At 39.9% G+C, this 21,415-nt stretch overlaps 2 pseudogenes; one reads left to right on the top strand and one right to left on the bottom strand.

Moving 5' to 3' along the window:
* Positions 1 to 14,030: 14,030 nt before the first annotated feature.
* LOC103674194 lies at positions 14,031 to 16,676 on the bottom strand (annotated as a pseudogene).
* A 1,703-nt stretch (positions 16,677 to 18,379) lies between these two features.
* LOC121102490 lies at positions 18,380 to 19,748 on the top strand (annotated as a pseudogene).
* Positions 19,749 to 21,415: the final 1,667 nt, after the last annotated feature.

The following is a 21,415-nucleotide window of genomic DNA, read 5'->3' as shown; positions in this document are numbered from 1 at the left end:
CCGGACGTGGACCAGCGGGGCGAAGCCAATTAGCACATGCGTACTGGGAGACGGACAAAGTCCCACAATGCTTCAGTTGGTCACTTCCAATCAGATTCTAAGCGAAACGCTTCAGCCCGGGTAAATACATCCAGGAGGTTGTAGTTCTTACTTCCGGAAAGGCCCTCTGTGCATTGTGGGTTAGGAAGTGAAGCTGGGTTCTTCCTGCCCTTTGAGCGTCCTACTCTTAAACACTGTGAGCGCTGGGGATTCCCCGGTCCAGGACGGTACACGTTTCGTGTGCCGGATCACACACTTGCCCTAGAGGAGAGGTGAAGAAGGGCCTTGCTTACCCAGGAGATAAGTGGTTAAAAGTTGTGCAGACGTAGAGGCTGTGGCCTAGACATATGGACCCCTCCACTCCAGGTCGTAATATCCCTAATCCTGTGTCAAGACTAGAGAGCTCCGAGATGTGTTCATCGAGTAGTGCAGCTTTTTAAGAGAAGCCAACGAGGAAGGGTTGCTTTTCTTGTGTCATTTCTCTTCCTGAAGCATGGAAAACTAAATTCCTTATGTTAAGAAAGTGGAAAGCCTTCTCATTCTAAAAATATGATCTTAATGTTTTTCTGATTACAAAATGAGGTATACATCTTGTAAAAAAATTTTTAAAGCACATTCCCCATAATTTTTGCCATATCCCCATATTTCCTGTATACCGTTGGTGCAGTTCAGGATTAGTAGGTCCCCCTACCTACACTCCTACCTTAGTTAAGTCATTATCACCCACCCTTCAGATCTGATTAAAAGTTTAATTGCCTTGGAAAATACTTTCTTGATCTCACGAGATGAATTACTCAGGCTCAAAGAATCATAACCACTCTTAACAGTTTTGATTTCACATATAATATTATTGACAATCTTCCTCCCTACCCCACTTGTCTGAAAGCACTGAGAATGCGGGACTCAAATCTGTTTTCCTATGCCATTGTAGTCCCTGGGGTTGGCACACCATGACTTTCAAATATGGTTGAGTGATAGAGGAATGGCTGAATAAATTATATCCATACAATGTAATACTATTGGAAGTTAGAATAATGTAGAATTATAAATTCTAATGAAAAGGTCTCCAAGATACTGTTAGCGGAAAATGTCAAATAATGACTAAGTATTGTAAAACAATATAACAATGTAGATTTCCTGTGTGGTGTGTGTGTGTGTGTGTGTGTGTGTGTGTGTGTAAATGCAGAACAAGAATTTTGAAGTAGAATCTGCAGTAGTGATGGTGGTTACCTGTTTAACCTATCTGAAGGGAGGAGGAGGTCTTCCCAGGAAGTAAAGGAACCTGGTTTTGGTGTAGTAGTGAAAAGAGCTTAATCAGTACTTTAAAATTTTTGCTTTATTGAAATATAAAATGTAAATGCAATAAAATTCACCAATTTTAACTGTACAATTATATGAATATAAACAAATGTATACAGTAGCATAGCCAACACCATAATCATGATATCAGTCATTTCTATTACCCCCAAAAGTTCCCTCATACTCCTTTGTACTCATCCTCTTCCCTCACCTCCAGCCCTTGGCCAAACACTGATCTGTCACAATAGCTTTGCCCTTTCCAAAATTTCATGTAAATGAAATCATACAATATGTAGTCTTTTATGTATGGCTTTTTTCTCCTAGCATAATGATTTTGAGATTCATTTATGTTATAGCGTGTATCAATAGTTTGTTCTTTTTCACTGCTGAGTAGTATCCCACTATATGGATATACCACAAATTCTTTATCCATTCACCAATTGATAGACTTTGGGTTGTTTCAAATATTGAGCTTTTATGAATAAGACTGTTTGAACATTTGAGTACAAGTGTTTGTGTATCTATGTTAATTTATTTTTACAAGAAATATTTATCCGTGCATTACTTATATAATTTAAAAAGTAATCTTTGAATTTGATAAATGAATCAACCACTGTTTGACATATATTCTTCCATATTTTCCTCCCTGAAATACTAACATCTCTATATAAATGTTAATGGGATTTTATACTGCTAAGCAACTCCTTTTCAATTTAATAATATACTATGGATTTAAAAATATCAGTATTTATAGATTTAACCCATTCTTTTTAAGAGCTCCATTCCATTGTAGCTATGTAAAATACCTTATTTAACTGATCTATGAAATTGTAAAACATGCATATCCTTTGATCTAAAAATTCCACTTCCAGGAATTTATGGTAATGAAAATTTTCCTCAAGTTTGTTATGTTCAGGGGCATCTGGGTGGCTCAGTCGGTTAAACGTCTGACTCCTGATTTCAGCAGGGGCCCTGATCTCAGGGTGGTGAGATGGAGCCCCAGGTTGGGCTCAACACTCACTGGGGAGTCTGCTAGAGATTCTGTCCCTCACCCACTGCCCCTGCCCCCCCACGTGCCTGCTCTCTAAATAAATGAGTATATAAATAAATAAAATCTTTTTTAAAAAATTTGTCCCATTCAAATAATGTTCATTACAGCATTGCTTATAATGGAGAAACTGGAAACATTAATTTTTTTTAAAAAAGAACTATTTAAATCACCCTTGTTTCTTTCCCTTGCTGATCACTAATCCAGATATTCCAATTTTGCTTTTGCTACAATTTTATAAATTCACAATGATAAGTTAAGACAGTAATGAGACCCATTGCTGGATAATTATTTAATTTCTTTCTAACAGTGCTATCCCAGGAGGTTCTGTAGTTGCTTATTTCAACTGGTGCATTCTGCAGGATAGGGTTGAATAAGAAAAATCTGAAAAGTTTGAAAAAGAGTAAGATATTTTGTATTGTTGAAGGCCTTCTGAGTAAAGCTCCATTTGGTAAAACTACACTTCAGAAACTCATTTCTCAGAATGACCCTGAGCAGTCGAAAGCAAAAACTTTACTCTGGTAGATAATAAGGTAAAGCAATTTTGTACACTACAATGGGTTTATTCTGCCCTCTTTAAAAGTTTCCAGATATTCCAGCAATAACAAGCAAGGTGAAATTAAATGTAATCAAATATACAACATTTAAAGAGCACCAGGAACATGCAAAGGGAAAGCAATTATTTTTTGCACTTAGATTTTAAACTCTTTGAGCAATTTGATAGAAATGTTTATTAATTTCTGGTGTGAAGCAAAATATTATTTAATTTTATAATAACTAAAAGTCTATACAATTACCTGAGAGATCCACACATTTTCCTAGAATTTAACTTAAATGGAATTAAAGACTATATCTTCCTTAGAAAGAACCTTCCTTTGCATTGGAAATACATGTAATGAGTTGCTTAGCAGTTGAGTAACTTAAAATTGCATTTTGGAAGCTTGTTAGATAAAAAACATCCTTGGATCCTTTAAGTAGCCTTTATGTCTGTTTTGAATTTTATATAGAATTCCTTAAAACAATGTTCAACTGATTATTATTGTCTTTCCAAATTGACTAAATTTCTCAAGATAAATGAAAATGGTCTCCTTCCTCATAACTTCTTCCAAATATGTTTAATTAAGCAAAACAGATGGAAGGAATTCTGCTGTCCATCTCTAACGTCCAAAACCTAAACCAAAAAACAAACAACAAAAACACAAATAAAACAACAAATGAAGATGTCAGAGTAGATTTTTCAGATTTCCTTTTAAGATACGCTATACATCAAGTAGCTAATAGAGGTTACAAAACAGGATGTTAATGGCCTACTGAAATGTCTCTTTTGTAAAGATAAGGATAAGTAGGGTGAGAGAGGTTAAGTAACCTGCCAAAGGCCCCCACAGGTAATAAGCGGTAGAACTGGGATAGAACCCATTTCTTCTGATATCAACACTCTTAACCAATATACTCACTGCCTTCTTTTTAAAAATGAGAAAATGAAGTCCCAAAGGGAAAAATTGCTGTCATTTATTGATCATTTATCATGTAGCAAGTCCTATATTTCATTTAACCTAACAACTATGAGAAAAGTGTTACGAGGTTGCCCCAACTCATAAATGACACACTACATTAGGTATGTTATCCTCATCTCTGATTTTTTTTTGAAGATTTTATTTTTTAATAAAATCCCCCAACGTGGGGCTTAAACTCACCATCCCAAGATCTAGAGTCACAGGCTCTACCAACTGAGCCAATCAGGTGCCCTGTCTGGTTTTGGGTTTTTTGCTTTTTGCTTTTTGAGTAGAGTCCATGCCCAATGTGGGCCTTGAACTCACAACTCTGAGACTGAGAATCACATGCTCTACTGCCTGAGCCAGCCAGGTGCCCCTGATTTTTTAAAAATATGTTCCAATTCCATGGGTTTAATAATGTAATTCCTTTTGCTGATTGTGTATGTTACATTAGATTGCAAGCTTCTTAAGGAAACCATATTACTTCCTTCAAAATTTTCAAAGCACTTGAGAGTATGTATTCTATAAATAGTGCTAATATTTAATAGCAATAACATGTTATTGAGCACTTACCATATGCCAAACATGCTTAATATACATTATCCCTTTATTCTTCTCAATAATTTAATCCATGCCCAACACTTTGCGCTCTGCAAGAATGACTCAGCTTCGTTTCTGGTCAACCTGTTAGTTGTACAATAGTATAATTTGTTTTTACCCCATTTCCTCCCAATCTCTCATAAACTCCATTTTTATATCGTTCTCTAACTGTAATTCATCACTGATCTTGTTTAAAGTTTTTGTTCTCTGAACATTGTTATTTATCTGCCATAGTGGAAGAGTAACTGTGCTTCTACAAAGAATCTTGTCTACCCATTTTCTCTTTTGCAGAGGAGGGGAGTGGTGTGTGAATTCCCAGAGTCTTCGGATAGTTTGGCCCAACCTGTTACATCTCAACAACTCAAAGCCTCTGCCATGTAGGTAAGAACGTTCCTGAGTTTCAATGCCTTTTATTAAGTCTTCTTTTAAAAAGCAGTTTTATTTATTCCCTTTGATTTTGTGGGAAGGCTTGTATATCTGGATGTATGCCGTCATCTTTCCTAAGAGTCAGGGTTTCGTTTGTTTTTTAATAATTTGGGTAAAGTTTATTAAAGTGAACACTTACCTACTTCCCCAATTTAAATTTACTTCTGCTTTAGCTGTTTAATAAAGGTGGCATAAATTTTATAAATATCTTAAACTATTTTAAAGTTTCTTGCAGGAAACTTTAAAAATAAAGAATGCAACAACTTGATTAGTTTCCTTCAAAGTATTTACAGCAGTTACATTCCTGACTCCCGGAAGAACTGGTATTCTGGTTTTCTGTCTGCTTTAAAGCAGAGCAATTTTATGGTAGGTACATAGCCTGAGGCTACTAATTCTACTCAAGTTTGTATTTACCATTTAACATAAAAATTTCACAGTTAAGGAAATTATTAGGTAGCTTAAAGCTAAATGTCAGACTACTGTGTACCATAGCAAATTAATGAAATAAGATTATTTCACAAAATCTTCCTCTCCTTGCCCAAATCTCCATCTATCCAGACTGTATAAATATTTCAAATATCTCACAATTACTGATGGATCGTTCATGCTGCCAAGCATAGAAATGAATGAATTTCCTTAAAAAAATCTTTTCCTTCAAATATCAGATTTACTGACTCATGTAATCCTGTCTTCATGGTATATGGTTATTGAGAGTGTTAGTGAAATAATCACCTAATGTTCAATACATAGATCTATCTAGTCCTCAAACTTCAGCATGCACCAGAATTCCTTGGAGGGCTGTTAAAAGAAAATTGCTCAGACCCTTGCTTCTAGTCAAGATCAAGTAACAAGGATTTACCCTCTCACCTAAAATAACAAAAAACAAAAACTAGGCAAAATATACAAAACAATGGTTTTCAAGACACTAGACACCAGGCAATGAAGGACAATGATTCTTGAGAGACAGAAAACAAATGCAGTGAGCCCTGAACCTGAGATTGCTCCAGTTGACAGCCTTGAGGGTATTTTTAGGCCACATCATAGAAAGGGGAACACTGGGTAGCCTGGTGAACTATTTGAGCTGAAAGTCTGGGGAAACGAAACTTTAGGACAGAATTCCAGAGAAGAAGGAGCAGCACAGAAAGAAAAAACCCTTATACAAAAACCCTGTACAGATCTGCAGAAAGTTCAGTAGAGTATTCAGCAGAGCACTGATTAGCACATGCATATGAGGAACTACTCAAAGCCACGGAAAGAACCACCAGAAAGGATTAAAGAGAATAGTGCCCGGGTTGGTTGGCAACAATGCCTGTTCCTATGAGCCAGGTTGGAAAAACTCGTTATTCATAAGATAGTGGCTAGACAGTTCAAGAAGGTCTTGCCTCAGTAGTGAAGAATAATTTTTGCTAAGCTGAACACTGGTAGTTGGAATGCAAAATGATGCAGCCACTCTGGAAAACAGTATGGAATTTCCTTAAAAAGTTAAAAATAAAACTACCCTATGATCCAGCAATTGCACTACTAGGTATTTACCCAAAGAATACAAAAATAGTAATTTGAAGAGATACATCACCCTGATGTTTATAGCAGCATTATTAACAATAGCCAAATTATGGAAAGAGCCCAAATGTCCATTGACTGATGAATGGATAAAGAAGATGTGGTATCTGTATGCAATGGAATATTACTCAGCCATAAAAAAGAATGAAAACTTGCCGTTTGCAATGACATGAATGGAGCTAGAGAGTATTATGCTAAGTGAAAAAAGTTAGTCAGAGAAAGAGAAATACCACATTATTTTGCTCATATGTGGAATTTAAGAAACAAAACTAATGTTCATGGGGGAAAAAAGACAGAGGCAAACCAAGAAACAGATTCTTGACTATACAGATCAAACTGATGGTTACCAGAGGGGAGGTGGGTGGGGGGACGGGTTAAATAAATGATGGGGTTTAAGGAGGGCACTTGTGATGAGCATCAGGTGATGTATGGAAGTGTTAAATCACCTGTACACCTGAAACAAATATTACATTGTATGTTCACTAACTGGAATTTAAATAAAAACTTTAAATAAAATGAGCACTGCTTTGGACCTACCTAACAAATCATAAAAGACCTGAAAGGACCAAATAATTTCCAAGTAACTTAACTGATTTCTAGAACAAAGCTCAAGAAGATTTATAAGAATACAAAAATATCCAACACCCAACAAGGTAAAATTCTGGCATCTAATCTAAAATTATCAGGTATGCAAAGAATCAGGACACATGACCCATAATAATGAGATAACCAGTTGAAACCAACTCAGAACTGACACAACATTATCTTAAATATAAGTGGAGACACGGAAGACATAACAAAGACATACATCAAGTTTTGTAGAAATAAAAACTACAATGTCTGAGATGAAAAATAGACTAGATGGAATTAAACAGGAGATTAGACAATACAGAAGACTAATGAACTTAAAGGCATAGCACCAGAAACTATCCAAAATGAAATGCAGAGAGATAGAAGAGTAACAAAATAAGACAAAAACATGAAGAGTATCCGTGAGCTGTAGGACAACCTCACGCAACCTAATACATGAGTAATTGAAGTCCCTGAAAAAAGGGAAAGGGAACAGAAAAAATAGTTCAAGAAATATGCCCCCAAATTTTCCAAATTTAATGACAGCTATAAATTCACATATACAAAGTCAACTAACCCCAAGCACAAGAAACATGAATAAAACTACATCACAGGGTATCATTATCAAATAACACAAAACCAGTAATAAAATCTCAAAAGCAGCCAGAGAAAGAGACTTATTAACTACATAAGAACAAAGATAAAAATGATTATCATATCTCTCACTGGAAATAATGCAAATAAAAGACAGTGGAGTAACATTTTGAAATAGTGAATGAAAAAAGGGACAAGTTACAAATCTATACATAGTAAAAACATCTTTATTATTATTATTATTAAGATTTTAAGTAATCTCTGTGCACCCAGGTGGCTCAGCCAGTTGAGCATCAGATTCTTGGTTTTGGCGTCATGGTCTGAGGGTTGTGGGATCGAGCCCTGTGTCGGGCTCCACACTCAGTGCAGAGTCCGCTTGAGATTTTCTCTCCCTCTCTCTCCCCTTTTGATCCCCTGCCCTGGCTCATGCTCTCTCCCTCTTTCTCTAAAATAGATAAATAAAATCTTTTTTAAAAAAAAAAGATTTTAAGTAATCTGTACAACCCAATGTGGGGCTCAAACTCACAACCCTGAGATCAAGAGTTCCATGGTCTAGTGACTGAGCCAGCCAGGCACCCTCACAGTAAAAACATCTTTGGCAGGGGCTGCTAGGAAGATGGTGGAGTAGGAGGACCTAGGGCTAACCTCTTGCAGCGTGGCTACCTAGAAAACGCCCACGTTGGCATAAATAACCCAGAAAGTGACCCAAAGACTGGCAGAACAGACTCTCCACAGCCAGACGTAGACAAGAGGGCACAACAAAGCAAGTCCACCCACTCTGATACACTCTTGGCAAGATCCCATCAAAGCAGTACCACGAGCCTGGCAGTGTGCAGGCAGCCCAGACAAGGGCCAACACTACTCTAAAATGAGTTGTGCTTCAGGGAGCGGGGAAGATAACCACACACCATTCTGACCGATCCCAGCAGTGGGCTGGGGGCAAGCAGCTAGTCTGACTAGGCCCCAGCCACCAATAAATGCTTCTCAGGGGACAACATAGAGAAAGTGCCCTGCAGTTTGGTGCTACTTCATCTCTGGCAAACACCTGGTCTTACTCAACTCAAGCCCTAGGCAGCCCTGGACTGGCCCACTAACACCACAGGCACCAGACTCTGCCCACAACAGGCAGAGAGCCATTGGAGGCTGGACTGAAGGCAAATACAGCTCCACCACAACAGTAGGACAGCCCTGTAGCAACACACATAGGAGATGCCCTGATGCACCATTTTCTGGTGAAAAGGAGACATTGCCCTGTGGGGCACTACAGGACCTCTTATTCATAAAGCCACTACTTTCAAGTGCAGGAGACATAACTGACTTCCCTAACACATAGAAACAGACACAGCAATAAACAAAATGAGGAGACAGAGGAATATGTCCCAAATGAAAGAGTGGAAAAAATCATAGCAAGAGACCTAAACAAAATTGAGATAAGTAATATGTCTGATAGTGAATTTAAAGTAATGCTCATAAAGATATTTGCTAGAATTGAGAAGGGAGTGCAGGACCTCCATCTCATGGAGGTGAGACGCTCCACAAAGAGATAGGAGACCTAAAAAAGAACCAGTTAGAGAACATCAACTCACTAAATGAAAATAAAAATAGACCACCCAGAATAAATAGCAAACAAGAGGAAATAGAAGAACAGATCAGCAACCTGGAGGACAAATTACAGAAAGTAATCAAGCTGAGCAGATGAGAGGGGAAATAATACCCAAAATGAGAATAGACCCAGGGAACTCAGCGACACTGTCAAGCATAACAGTTGCATGATAGGGATCCCAGAAGAAGAGTGAGAAAAGGGGGCAGAAGATTTATTTGAAGAAATAGTAGCTGAAAACTTCCTAAATCTGGGGAAGGAAAGAGAAATCCAGATCCAGGAAGCACAGAGAGCCCCCAACAAAACCAACCCAAAGAGCTCTGCACCAAGACACAAAGTAAATAAGATGGCCAAAAGTAATGATAAAGAGAGAATTTTAAAAGCAGCAAGAGAAAGGAAAGCAGTTATATAAAAGGGAAACCTCATAAGGCTACCAGTGGATTTTTCAGCAGAAACTTTGCAGGCCAGAGAGGAGTGGAAAAAATCTACAGCCAAGAATATTCTATCCAGCAAGACTTTCATTCAGAATAGAAGGAGAGCTAGAGTTTCCCAGAAAAACAAAAGTTAGAGGAATTCATGACCAGGAGCAAAACCAGCCATCTCCCTGTCACACATGATGCCATCAGCCTGTGGGTCCCAAATTCACAGTCCACCTGCCCTCCTGCCTGATCAGCATGCACGGCCTGCCACCTGCTCAATGCCAAATCAACACGCCTTCACTTCAGATCAACAAGGACAGAGACTGACACTCTTTCTCTCAAATTCCAGCCCCTGTGCTCAAGTTTGTGCACAAAAGTGGGCTTAATTATAACAGTAGAATGAAGCAACCCAAAAAGTGACACTAATTCTGTGGAATATATAATGGATAAAAGGACTGTGCTAGGCTGTGAACATCTCCAACAAGCACATCAAAGGACAATACATACAGCATGATTCTGGTTCCTAAAAGAAACAAACCCGGGAAAAATAAAAACGAAAGCAGAGAGGGAGACAAACCATAAGAGACTCTTAATCATAGGAAACAAACTGAAGGTTGCTGGAGGGGAGGGGCATGGGGGGATGGGGTAACTGGATGATGGGCATTAAGGAGGGCACGTAATGTAATGAGCGCTAGGTGTTATATAAGACTGATGCATCACTAAACTCTACCTCTGAAATGAATAATAAAGTATATGTTAATTAATTGAATTTAAATAAAAAAAAAGTTTTTTCCTGCTTGATAATCTGGATTTAGGGGACTTCCAACCTCAAAGGGATGGCAGAGACACAAGACTGAAGGAACCTGGGATCCTGAGTGACCACATGGGGGAGAGCTGCCAGCCAATGAGGATCATCAACATCCTAAATTCAACTGCGCCAGAGCTCGGCAGTTGACACTGAATTAAATACAAAATATGTGCTTGATGAATAAATAAGTGAAGAAAGGAAAGCCACAATTAACTAACTTCTTGGAGTTTGGGGACCTGACTTCTAGTCCAGCCTCTGCTGTCATGACTGTGAGACCACCCAGAAGTCACTTACCATTTCTGGATCTGAGTGCCTCCCTTGTCTCATGGGGAAGTGGTCTCAAATGGTCTCTTTGACCTCCTCTAATTAGGGATCGATTCTTACATTATTTAATTTGGAACCAATAAAACCTGAGTTTATTCCCTGAAAAAAGAAAGAAATAAAGAGGGAGGGAGGGAGGGAGGAAGGGACATAAGGAAGGAAGGAAGGAAGGAAGGAAGGAAGGAAGGAAGGAAGGAAGGAAGGAAAAGAAAGAAACTCTCCCAAAAATCTTTAAAAATAATTCAAAATAAAGATATTCTCAGACATACAAAAGTTGAATGAATTCATCAACAGCAAACCTGCACTATAAGAAATGTTTTAAAGGAAGTTCTTCAGGCAAAAAAAAATTATTGTTTTATCACAATATAGATCTATATAAAGGAATAAAGAACACTGGCAAAGGTTAAGTATAAGAGTATAAGAATTTTTGGGGTGCCTGGGTGGCTCAGTTGTTGAGCGTCTGCCTTCCGCCCAGGACATGATCCCAGGGTTCTGGGATCAAGCCCCACATCAGGCTCCCTGCGCCACTGGGAGCCTGCTTCTTCCTCTCCCACTCCCCCTGCTTGTGTTCCCTCTCTCGCTGGCTGTGTCTCTCTCTGTCAAATAAATAAATAAAATCTTAAAAAAAAAAAAAGGGAAATACCATTTCTATAAAAAAAAAAGTATAAGAATTTTTTCTTACTATTTAAATATTTTTTAAAGGATTTTATTTATTTATTTATTTATTTATTTATTTGAGAGCACACAAACAGGGGGAGGGGCAGAGGGAGAGAGAGAAGCAGACTCCTCACTGAGCAGGAAGTCTGACATGGGGCTCAATCCCAGAACCCTGGGATCATGACCTGAACCGAAGGCAGATGCTTAACCAACTGAGCCACCCAGGCACCCCTATTTAAATATTTTTATAAGATAATTGGCTAGTTGGGGCACCTGGCTGGCTAAGTTGGTGGAGCATGCAACTCTTGATCTCGAGGTCATGAGTTTAAGCCCCACATCGGGCATGTAGCTTACATACATACATACATACATACATACATACATAAAATACTTGACTATTTAAACAAAAATAACAACAATGTATTATGCAAAATTAAAATTCATGAATGAGAATATAAAGGCTGGAAGCAGAGAGACAGAAATACATTACTGTAACATTCTTATTTTATACATGCAGTGACATAATATCACTTGATGGTAGACCAGTAAGTTAAAAATGTATACTGTAAACCGTAAAGTAACTACACTAAAATAATAAAACAAAGAGTTATAGCCAGTAATCCCACAAAGGAGATAAAATGAGATCATAAAAAATATTCCATTAATTCAAAAGAACTCAGATAAAAAGGAAAAGGGGAATAAAGAGGAGATTTTAAAAATAGAAAACAAAGAGCAAGATAATAAATTCAAATCTAACCATATCAATAATCACATTAATTGTCAGTGGTAGAAGCACACCAATTAAAAGGCAAAATTTGTCAAGTTGGATTTAAAAAAAAGTGGCAACAGACTATATGCTATCTACAAAACAAGTATTTAAAAATATAAAGATAACAAATAGGTTAATGGTAAAACTCTGGAAAAGATACACCATGCTAACACTAGTCAAAAGAAAGCTGAAGTTCCATGAATATCAAACAAAGTGGATTTCAGAGCAAAGTATATGCAAAACTTATAATTATCATCAAGAGACTTCAGTAGACCTTTCTTAATAATTGATAGAATGAGTAGGCAGAAAATCAGCAAGGACATGAACAACACTATCAACAAACTTGACATTTATAAAACACTCCATTCAACAACAGCAAAATACACATTGTTCTCAAGTGTACCTGGAACATTTACCAAGATAAAGCATATTCTGGGCCATAAAACAAATCTTAATAAATTTAAAAGGATTCAACACATACCAAGTATGTTCTTGGACTATACTGAAATGAAATTAAAAACTGATAAAAAGATTTCTGGAAAACCTACAAATGTTTGGAAAGTAACACTTCTGATTAACCCATGGATCCATCTAAGAAATCAAAAAGGAAATTATGAGGTATTTTGAACTGAATGAAAATAAATATAGAATGTATCATAATTTATGGAATGTTACTAAAGCAGAACTTAGGGGGAAATGTAAGCACTAAGAAGCTACATTAGAGAAGAAGAAAGATCTCAGACCAATGATGTCAGCTTCTACCTTGAGAAACCAAAAAAAAAAAAAAAAAAAAAAAAAAAAAAATTAAAACCAAAGTAAGCTGAAGAAAGGAAAGACAACAGTAGGAATCAATGAAACGGAAAACAGAAAAAATAGAGAAAATATAACCAAAATCCAATTCTTTGAGAAGATTAATGAAATTCATAAGCCTCCAGTATCAGAAATGAGAAACGTTCTCATCCCTACAGTTTCTACGGATAGTGAAACAACAATGAAAGAATATTATGAACAATTTTATGCCCATAAATGCAACAGTTTAGATGAAACTGGTAAATTTCTGGGGCACTTGGGTGGCTCAGTTGGTCAAGTGTCTGCCTTGGGCTCAGGTCATAATCTCAGGGTCCTGGGATCAAGCCCCACATTGGGCTCCCTGCTCAGCGGGGAGTATGTTTCTCCCTCTCCCTTTGCCGCTCCCCCTGTTCCTGCTCTCTCCCTCATGCTCTCTCTCAAATAAATAAATAAATAAAATCTTTAAAAAAAATAGCAACTGGAAAATTTCTTGAAAGACACAAACTACCAAAGCTCATTCAAGAAGGAACAAATAAACTTAACAACCTTGTATCTATTTTTTAAATTGAGTGTAAGCACCTTTCCACAAAGAAAATAATGGCTCACTGGTGAGTATTACCAAACATTTAAGAAATACACAATACCATCTTGACACTACTCTTGTAACTCACTCTGTGAGGCCTAATACCTAAACCAAAGACATTACAAAGAAACTACAAACCAATACCCATCAATACCCAGCACAAAAGCAAAAATTCTTTTGGTGGGAGGTTGGATTTTATTAATCCAACCATACAAGAGACCCCCACCACCACATCTCTGCCACCCCTACTTTCTTCCAAGAAGTAGTAGAGTGAGAGGGAGAGAAGGATTGAGCAGAAGACTCCCTCCCCCAGGAGGTACTTACAAAAGGCGGAGATGGGGCCAGGGGAAGACATCACAAAAATAGCAACAGATAAAAGAGGGGCAACAGAACGACATACACAGCACAAAGCTGGGCAGGGGGAGGGGGTGTGGGGGGGAGGGGAATACAGGGGAGACAGGACACTGGAAGAGAGAAGCCCAGAGGCCTCTCCCTTCTCTCTCACAGCCTCAAAAGCTGCTGGCTCCACCTGAACAGGCCAATGAGTTCTGCAGTATATTCGTGTGTCCTCTCTTCACATGCTAGCATCCCGAGAGAAGGGGGCAGGGACCACCAGCTCCTCTCAGGACCACACCCGTGCCTGCCTTTCCCACCCCACTGAGAAATGTGTGCATGAGGTACAAGAGAGATACAGCAGCAGTGCCAGGCTCCTACCAGGCCCCAGGCCCATCTCTGGCAGGCAGAGCCTAAAAAATAAAATATTAATACATAAAGCCCAGTGCAGGACTGGTTGAGAAGAATTACTGCTAGATCACCGGGCCCAAGAAGACAGACAGAAAGGTAGGGAAAGAGAAGCAAAACATTCGAACTCTGGAGTGCATTTCAGGACCATGGCAATGACAGTCCCACTGCCTCCCTCACCCACAGGCTGGTACAGAGATCCTTGTAAAAGGAGATGAGCTATAAGGGCTCTGTGCCTTTTCAAGCTTTCCTGCAATCAAGCCAGGAAGGCAGAGAAATACAGGTGCCAAAAGCTCTAGACCAGCGCTGACGCTACTGTGCAGGACATGGGCAAGCTGGAGGAGGGTGGTACAACCAGAGTCCAGGTTCCAGGACACTCTGAACTTCAAATATTCTGGTCTGTCAGACCACAGATCCCAATTTTTGGCAAAAATATGGTCCTTAGGAGAAAAGCCCAAGAGAGGCTGAGAAAGGGCCACTGGCTTTGGTATGAAGGACATGTGTCTGGACAGCATCTCTTACCTATATTCTTGAAGCCCCAAATCACCAAGAAACTGCCCCAGCCAAGAGCTCTCATGCTTCTTCAAGCTATTTGGTTCTTTAAGGGAGTAGGACTTGGGTAGGTCTTGGAGGAGTCAAGGGATGGGTAAGAAAAGGGAAAATTCCCCATTTATTCCCTAAAGCTGTCTCCTAAAGCCTGTGAAAGGTATACTACAGGGATGGGATCCCAACTCCTCCAGCCAGAAACCTTTAACATTTCACTCCAAAGACTAAGGCTGCAGCTAGCCTAAGGGGCTAGATAAGAGTGTTAGGCATGGGGGATGGGGTATCCGTCATCTGCACAGAGGAGACCCTTGCCTTCCAGATCTTCCTCTAGCCTCTTTTCCTTGCAGTCACACCCCTAGGCCTTCAGAGACTGAAGCCACCACAGTGATTGGCAGGGCTTTGGTTTCCTGGATCTCTGTAGATCTCAACATGTATGAATAAGTTTCTGGAAAAGTTAGCAATCCGGGCTCTTTTGCCTGCCCACCTCAATTCTTTCTCTATACCCAGGAGCCACTGTGTTTCTGCCCCACAGGGACGGGAAGCCAGTGGAGACAAGGACCAAGAACCAGACTTGGAAACCATCGCCCTTGCCAGTGTCACCCATCATTAGCAGCTATCAGCTGCCTCATACCATCATGGATGTACAGACTGGATCTCCTTGGTCTTGAGGCAGAGATCACAAGCCCAGACGGCAGAGGTCTCAGTGGTCAGCAGCCCATATGTGCTCTGTCATGCCTGTGAGGTAATGGTGGAACCACTTCTGGCAGGAGGCCTCATACAGAATGGCATGCTGGTTATGGTTCACCTCACTACAACAGGCACCACATGGGTACACCAGGCCTGGGGGAAGCCAAGGCCCTGAGCCCCCACCTACCTTGCTGGGGGGTGCCAGGCTGTTAGCATCCGGAGTTCCTGCACCCCACCCACTGCTGTTTAGGGGGAAACTGGACTGATTCCCATTGACAGCAGCAGGTGGGAAGCCTGAGTGAGGCTCCTGGGGAAAAGCACTGGGGGCAGGAGGATTCAAGGGCTTTCCCCCATCCTCACCGCCAGGGCCAGGAAAGCCAGGGTCTGGACGAGGGAAGGGACTTGTGTTGGGGGGCAGGCTGGGGATCCCTTGACAAGGTCTCTGGAGGAGAATGGCCAAAAAGTGCTCCTGGCTGCACAAAGCGCTGGGGGAGAGAAGTGGGGGGAACTCCACTCTGGGAGGTTGTCCCATCGTGGGTGAGATTATGGGGCCAAATCCCCCCAGTGGGCCTGGCATCATCTGCCCACCAGGGAGGCTGAAGTTTTGACCCAGAAGCTGGTTCAAGGGTTGGCTAGAAAGTTCATGTTGCCTAGGGGTGAGTAGCCAGAGCCCTGGGGGGGGGGGGGGTTCATGTTGAAAGCAGGGCCCATAGGGGTGGGAGGGAAAAGTCAGGTTGCTAATGAAGAGGCTGGGGACCGCCTTCACCCCCAATGCCATAGCCTGGGGGTACCTCACCTGCCACGTCCCCCTGTACACAGAAGCCTCCAAAGGGGACGGACTGCCAAGGAATGGGGGGGTTGCGCCCCCCACCTTAGGGGCTCCAAAGTCATCCTCAAAAGTGTTGGATGCAACCAGGTGATCCATCATGGGAGTCAGGCATGGTGCAAACTCCATGAAATGTGAGTATGCAGGGTCCTGAGTATTTGACTTCCTTCACTTCTTTTCTGGGCTCTTCATCTGCAGATCTGCCTTGTCCTGCTTCCTCACAGTGCTAGGCGGAGCAGGGGTGGTGTGGGGCAGTCACCTTCCTTCAGCTTGTCAGGTGGGGTGGTGCTGAGGTGGCCATGGGGGCCAGGGGCCAGGGGCCAGGGTCAGTGTGGTGGGGGACAGACTCGTCCTCAGGGGCACCATCCCTGGGAGGGGGATCAGGGTGCCCTTGAGGAGTGCCCAGGCCACATGGTGAGGCCAGGCGCCCAGCAGAGTGCCAGCTGCCCACCCCCAGGAGCAAAAATTCTAAGTAAAATTTTAGCGAGTCAAATCCAAAATTGTATTAAAAGCATAGCACATCAAGACCAAGTGGGGTTAATCCTAGGAATACAGTTGGGCTAACATTCAAAAGTCAATCAATGTTAACGTACCAATCATATCCACAAACTCAAAAAGGAAAACCATATGATCATCTCAATAGACTCAGGAAAAGCATTTAACAAAATCCAAAGCCCATTCCTGATTTAAAAACAACAACAACAACAACTCTCAGCAAACTAGGAATAGAAGAGGACATCATCAACTTGATAAGGACATCTATAAAAAAACCCTACAGCTAATATCATACTTAATTATAAAAGGCTGAATGCTTTAAGATCAGGAGACAGAGATGTCCACTCTCACCAATGCTATTCAACATTGTATTGGAGATTCTAGCCGGTGCAATCAGGCAAGAAATATAAATAAAAGCCATCTATTGGAAAGAAGTAAGCAGTCTTTATTCAGAGATGGTATAATCTTCTAGATTAAAAAATATGATGGAATCTACAAAAAAAGCTACTAGAACTAGTAAATAAGTTTTTTAAGGTTGAGGGATACAATATCAGTCTACAAAAGTCAACTACATATTGGTATTTTGAACTAAACTTTTGAATGAAAAACTGAAAATCGAATTTTAAAAATGATATCATTTATAACATCAAACATAAGACAGGCTTAGGGATAAATCTGACAGAAGATGTTAAATATTTGTACCCTGAAAACCACAAAATATTGCTGAAAGAAATTAAAGAAGATATAAATAATGGAGAGATACATTTTGTTCATGGATCAGGGGGCGATATAATTAAGATGTCACTTCTCCTCCAATTTATCTATAAATTTACAATCCCAATCAAAATCCCAGGAAGAATTTGCATAGAAATTCATAAATTTCTGCTTCTTCAAAAGATGCTGTTATGAAAATGGAAGACAAGTCACAAACTAGGGGGAAAATGTTTGCAAACCATATACCTGAAAAAGAACTTGTATTAAGAATATATGGAAAGGGGACACCTGGATGACTCAGTCAGTTAAATGCCCGATTCTTGGTTTCAGCTCAGGTCATGATCTCACAGGTCCTGAGATCAAGCTCTGCAGTGGGCTCCACACTCAGCAGAGAGTCGGCTTGAAGATTCTCTCCCTCTGCCCCTCCCCCTGCTTATGGTCTCTCTCTCTCTCTCTCTCTCAAATAAATCTTTTTAAAAAAGGATATATAGAGAACTCTCAAAACTCAACCATTAGAAATTAAACAACTCAATTTTTTAAAAGATTTTATTTATTTGAGAGAAAGAGAGAGAATCTCAAGCAAATTTCCCGCTGAGTGCAGAGCTGGACACAGGACTCGATCCCAGGCCCCTGAGATCATGACCTGAGCTGAAGTTAGATGCTTAACCAACTGAGCCACGCAGGCACCCCTTAAATAACTCTATTTTTTAAATAAGCAAAAAATTTTACCACTTTACCAAGCCCCCCCAAAAGCCATATACATAAATAATAAACATAAGATGTTCAATGTCACAGGTCATTAGGGAAATGCAAATTAAAATCCCAATGAGATAATAATACAAACCTATTAGAATGGCTAAATTAAAAAGGCTGACCATACCAAGTGCTGGGAAGGATGTGCAGACAATGGAACTCATACACAGCTGGTGGAAACAAATTAGTACAACCACTTTAGAAAAGTTTGTCAGTTTCTTAAAAGGTTAAACATTCACCTACCATATGATCCAGCAATCCTATTCATATAATTCCTAGGTATTTACCCCACAGGAAAGGATATATATGTCTATACAAATCATGAGCGTTCATAAAAGCTTTATTTGGAATAGCCAAAAACTAGAAAATGTCCATCAACAGGTGAGTGGATAAGACATTTTTGTTATAGCCATGTAATAGAATACCACTCAGCAATAAAAGTAATGAACTATTGATACGCACAACATGAATGAATCTTGAAACAATCATGCTGTATGAAAGAAGTTAGACCCCTCTCTACACTGGGAGCAGCTCTCCTGCTGGAGCCCCTCACTCCCTGAAAAGGTACATGTGTACCAAATTTGTCTCCATGCCCTCGCTAGTCAGGAGCACTTCTCAGCTGCTGAGTTGGCCACTTTTTGCAGCAGTGCTCAAACAACCAGAGACACTGCCAATGAGAGCCTCAGGAGCTGGGCAGCCTCCCTTACCCCTAGCCCTAACCTCCAAACAAGTGCCATTTCAAACAGTAGCTAAATTCATTAGGGCTGCGGCTGTCACAGTGGGATGACTGGCTCTGGGGCTGGGCGTGGGACTGTGTTTGGGGTCCTCATCACTGGTTACGCCAGGAACTTTTCTTTGAAGCAACAGCTCTTCTCCTATGCCATTCTGGGCTTTTCCATCTCAGAGGCCATGGGGCTCTTTTACCTGACGGTAGCCTTTTCCATCCTCTTCACCATGTTCAGGAGCCCTCTCCACTGCTCATGGTTCTTTCTCCCATGTCTCATCTGCTCTGTAAATTTTTTCCTATATATCACCAGGCAGGCTGGGGAAAGCGGTTGGCTCAGGGTTTGGCAGAGGGAAGACAAATAAATACTATATTAATAAGAAGTTAAGAAAAATCAGATCAAAAAAAGAAGTACATTCTATATAATTCCACTTACGTAAACTCTAGAAAATACAAACTAATCAACGGTGACAGAACACAGATTGTGGTTGTTTGAGAAGGGAGGCAGGAAGGAGTGCAGAAGAACATGAGGGAAGTTTGAAGGGTGATGTATATGTTCCTATCTTGACTGTGGTGATGGCTTTATGGGTGTATTCATTTTTTTAAACATTTTTAAAGATTTAATTTTTATTTATTTGAGAGAGAGCAAGTGAGACAGAGAAAGAGAGAGAGAGCATGAGCGGGGTGAGGGGCAGTGGGAGAAGCAGACTCCCCGCTGAGCAGGGTGCCCGATGTGCGGCTCAATCCCGGGACTCTGGGATCATGACCTAAGTGGAAGGCAGACACTTAACGGACTGAGCCATCCAGGAGCCCCTTATGGGTATATTCAAATCTTAAAATTTATCAAATTGTACGTTTTGTCTTCAGTTAATTGTGTGTCAATTATATTTCAATAAAGCTGTTTTTTTTAAGAACATAAATTGCTGGGTTCCACCACCAGAGCCTCTGGCTATAAAAATATTTACGCATTTCATTAGATCACAATCAATCATTTTAATAGTTTCCTCCTGAAGTCTAAAAATCTATTCACTTAATGGCAAGTATTAGAATTCTGGAATATAAAGTTACTATTTTTTGAAAGTATCTCATTCATTCTGCAAGTAATTTATGTTACAATGTATTCATACTGGTTAGTACAGAAAAACATGAACAGGAAAAAAAATGAAGGATCCATGAAGTTTAACTTTCTAATTGGCTAAACAGAAATGATGACATGATGACAAAGAGAACAGGGAGACAAAAAGAAGCAGAGGAACCTAAGCCTAGTGGTGACACTAGTAAAACGGAATGAGACCTATGATTATTAGACAACAGTAATCTTTTTATTTTTATTATTTTTTTAAAGTAGGCTCCATGCCCAGCACCCAATGCGGGGCTTGAACTCACAATCCTTAGAGCAAGACCTGAGCTGAGATCAAGAGTCAGACACCTGACTGACTGTACCACCCAGGCGCCCCTGACAATAATAATCTTAATTTAAAGAAAGGCACAGCATAGCATTCAAGTAGTGGGTAACAGAGAAAGGCTGGTATTCAAAAGTGCAGAAGTAACCCTGGAGAATAGGATATAGCAGAATTCTCCTGCCACGCTTTATCTATTTCAAACAAACTGGGAAATGTAGTTGGAAAAAAATTCTAGCTCTATTTTATTAATAAGTGCTGATTTCTATTGGTATAATTATAAATACTACAATTCAACAAAGTTGCAGATGGCATATAAGTAATATATCTTGGATATATGGAAGGATATCAAATTGTTTATGATAATTTAGTCATTAATGAATTAACATATTTTGTTATTTAAATATATATCCATAATTAAAAGTTTTTTGTCTTCTTCAGCTGTTTTTAGAGGACTAATATTAGGAAGTTAGTAATTAAGTTTTTCTCCAAGTTATGCTAAAAGGAGGAAGCCAGTAAAATTCAGGTGTATAAAAACAAATGAACTGCACAGCAAAGGAAATAGTTGACAAAACCAAAAGGCAGCTGACAGAATGGGAGAAGATATTTGCAAATGTCTAATCAGATAAAGGGCTAGTATCCAAAATCTATAAAGAACTTATCAAACTCAACACCCAAAGAAAAAATAAGCCAATCAAGAAATGGGCAGAACACCATCAACAGACATTTCTCCAAAGAAGGCATTCAAATGGCCAACAGACACATGAAAAAATGCTCCACATCACTCACTATCAGGGAAGTACAAATCAAAACCACAACGAGATACCACCTCACACCAGTCAGAATGGCTAAAATTAACAAGTCAGGAAATGACAGATGTTGGCAGGGATGTGGAGAAAGGGGAACTCTTTTACAATGTTGGTGGGAATGCAAGTTGGTGCAGCCACTCTGGAA

This window comes from Ursus maritimus, unplaced genomic scaffold (assembly GCF_017311325.1).
Source record: "Ursus maritimus isolate PB19 unplaced genomic scaffold, ASM1731132v1 scaffold_14, whole genome shotgun sequence".
NCBI classification, from domain to species: domain Eukaryota; kingdom Metazoa; phylum Chordata; class Mammalia; order Carnivora; family Ursidae; genus Ursus; species Ursus maritimus.
The sequence above is the reverse complement of the archived record's forward strand: the minus strand, read 5'-3'. Positions and strand labels throughout refer to the sequence as shown.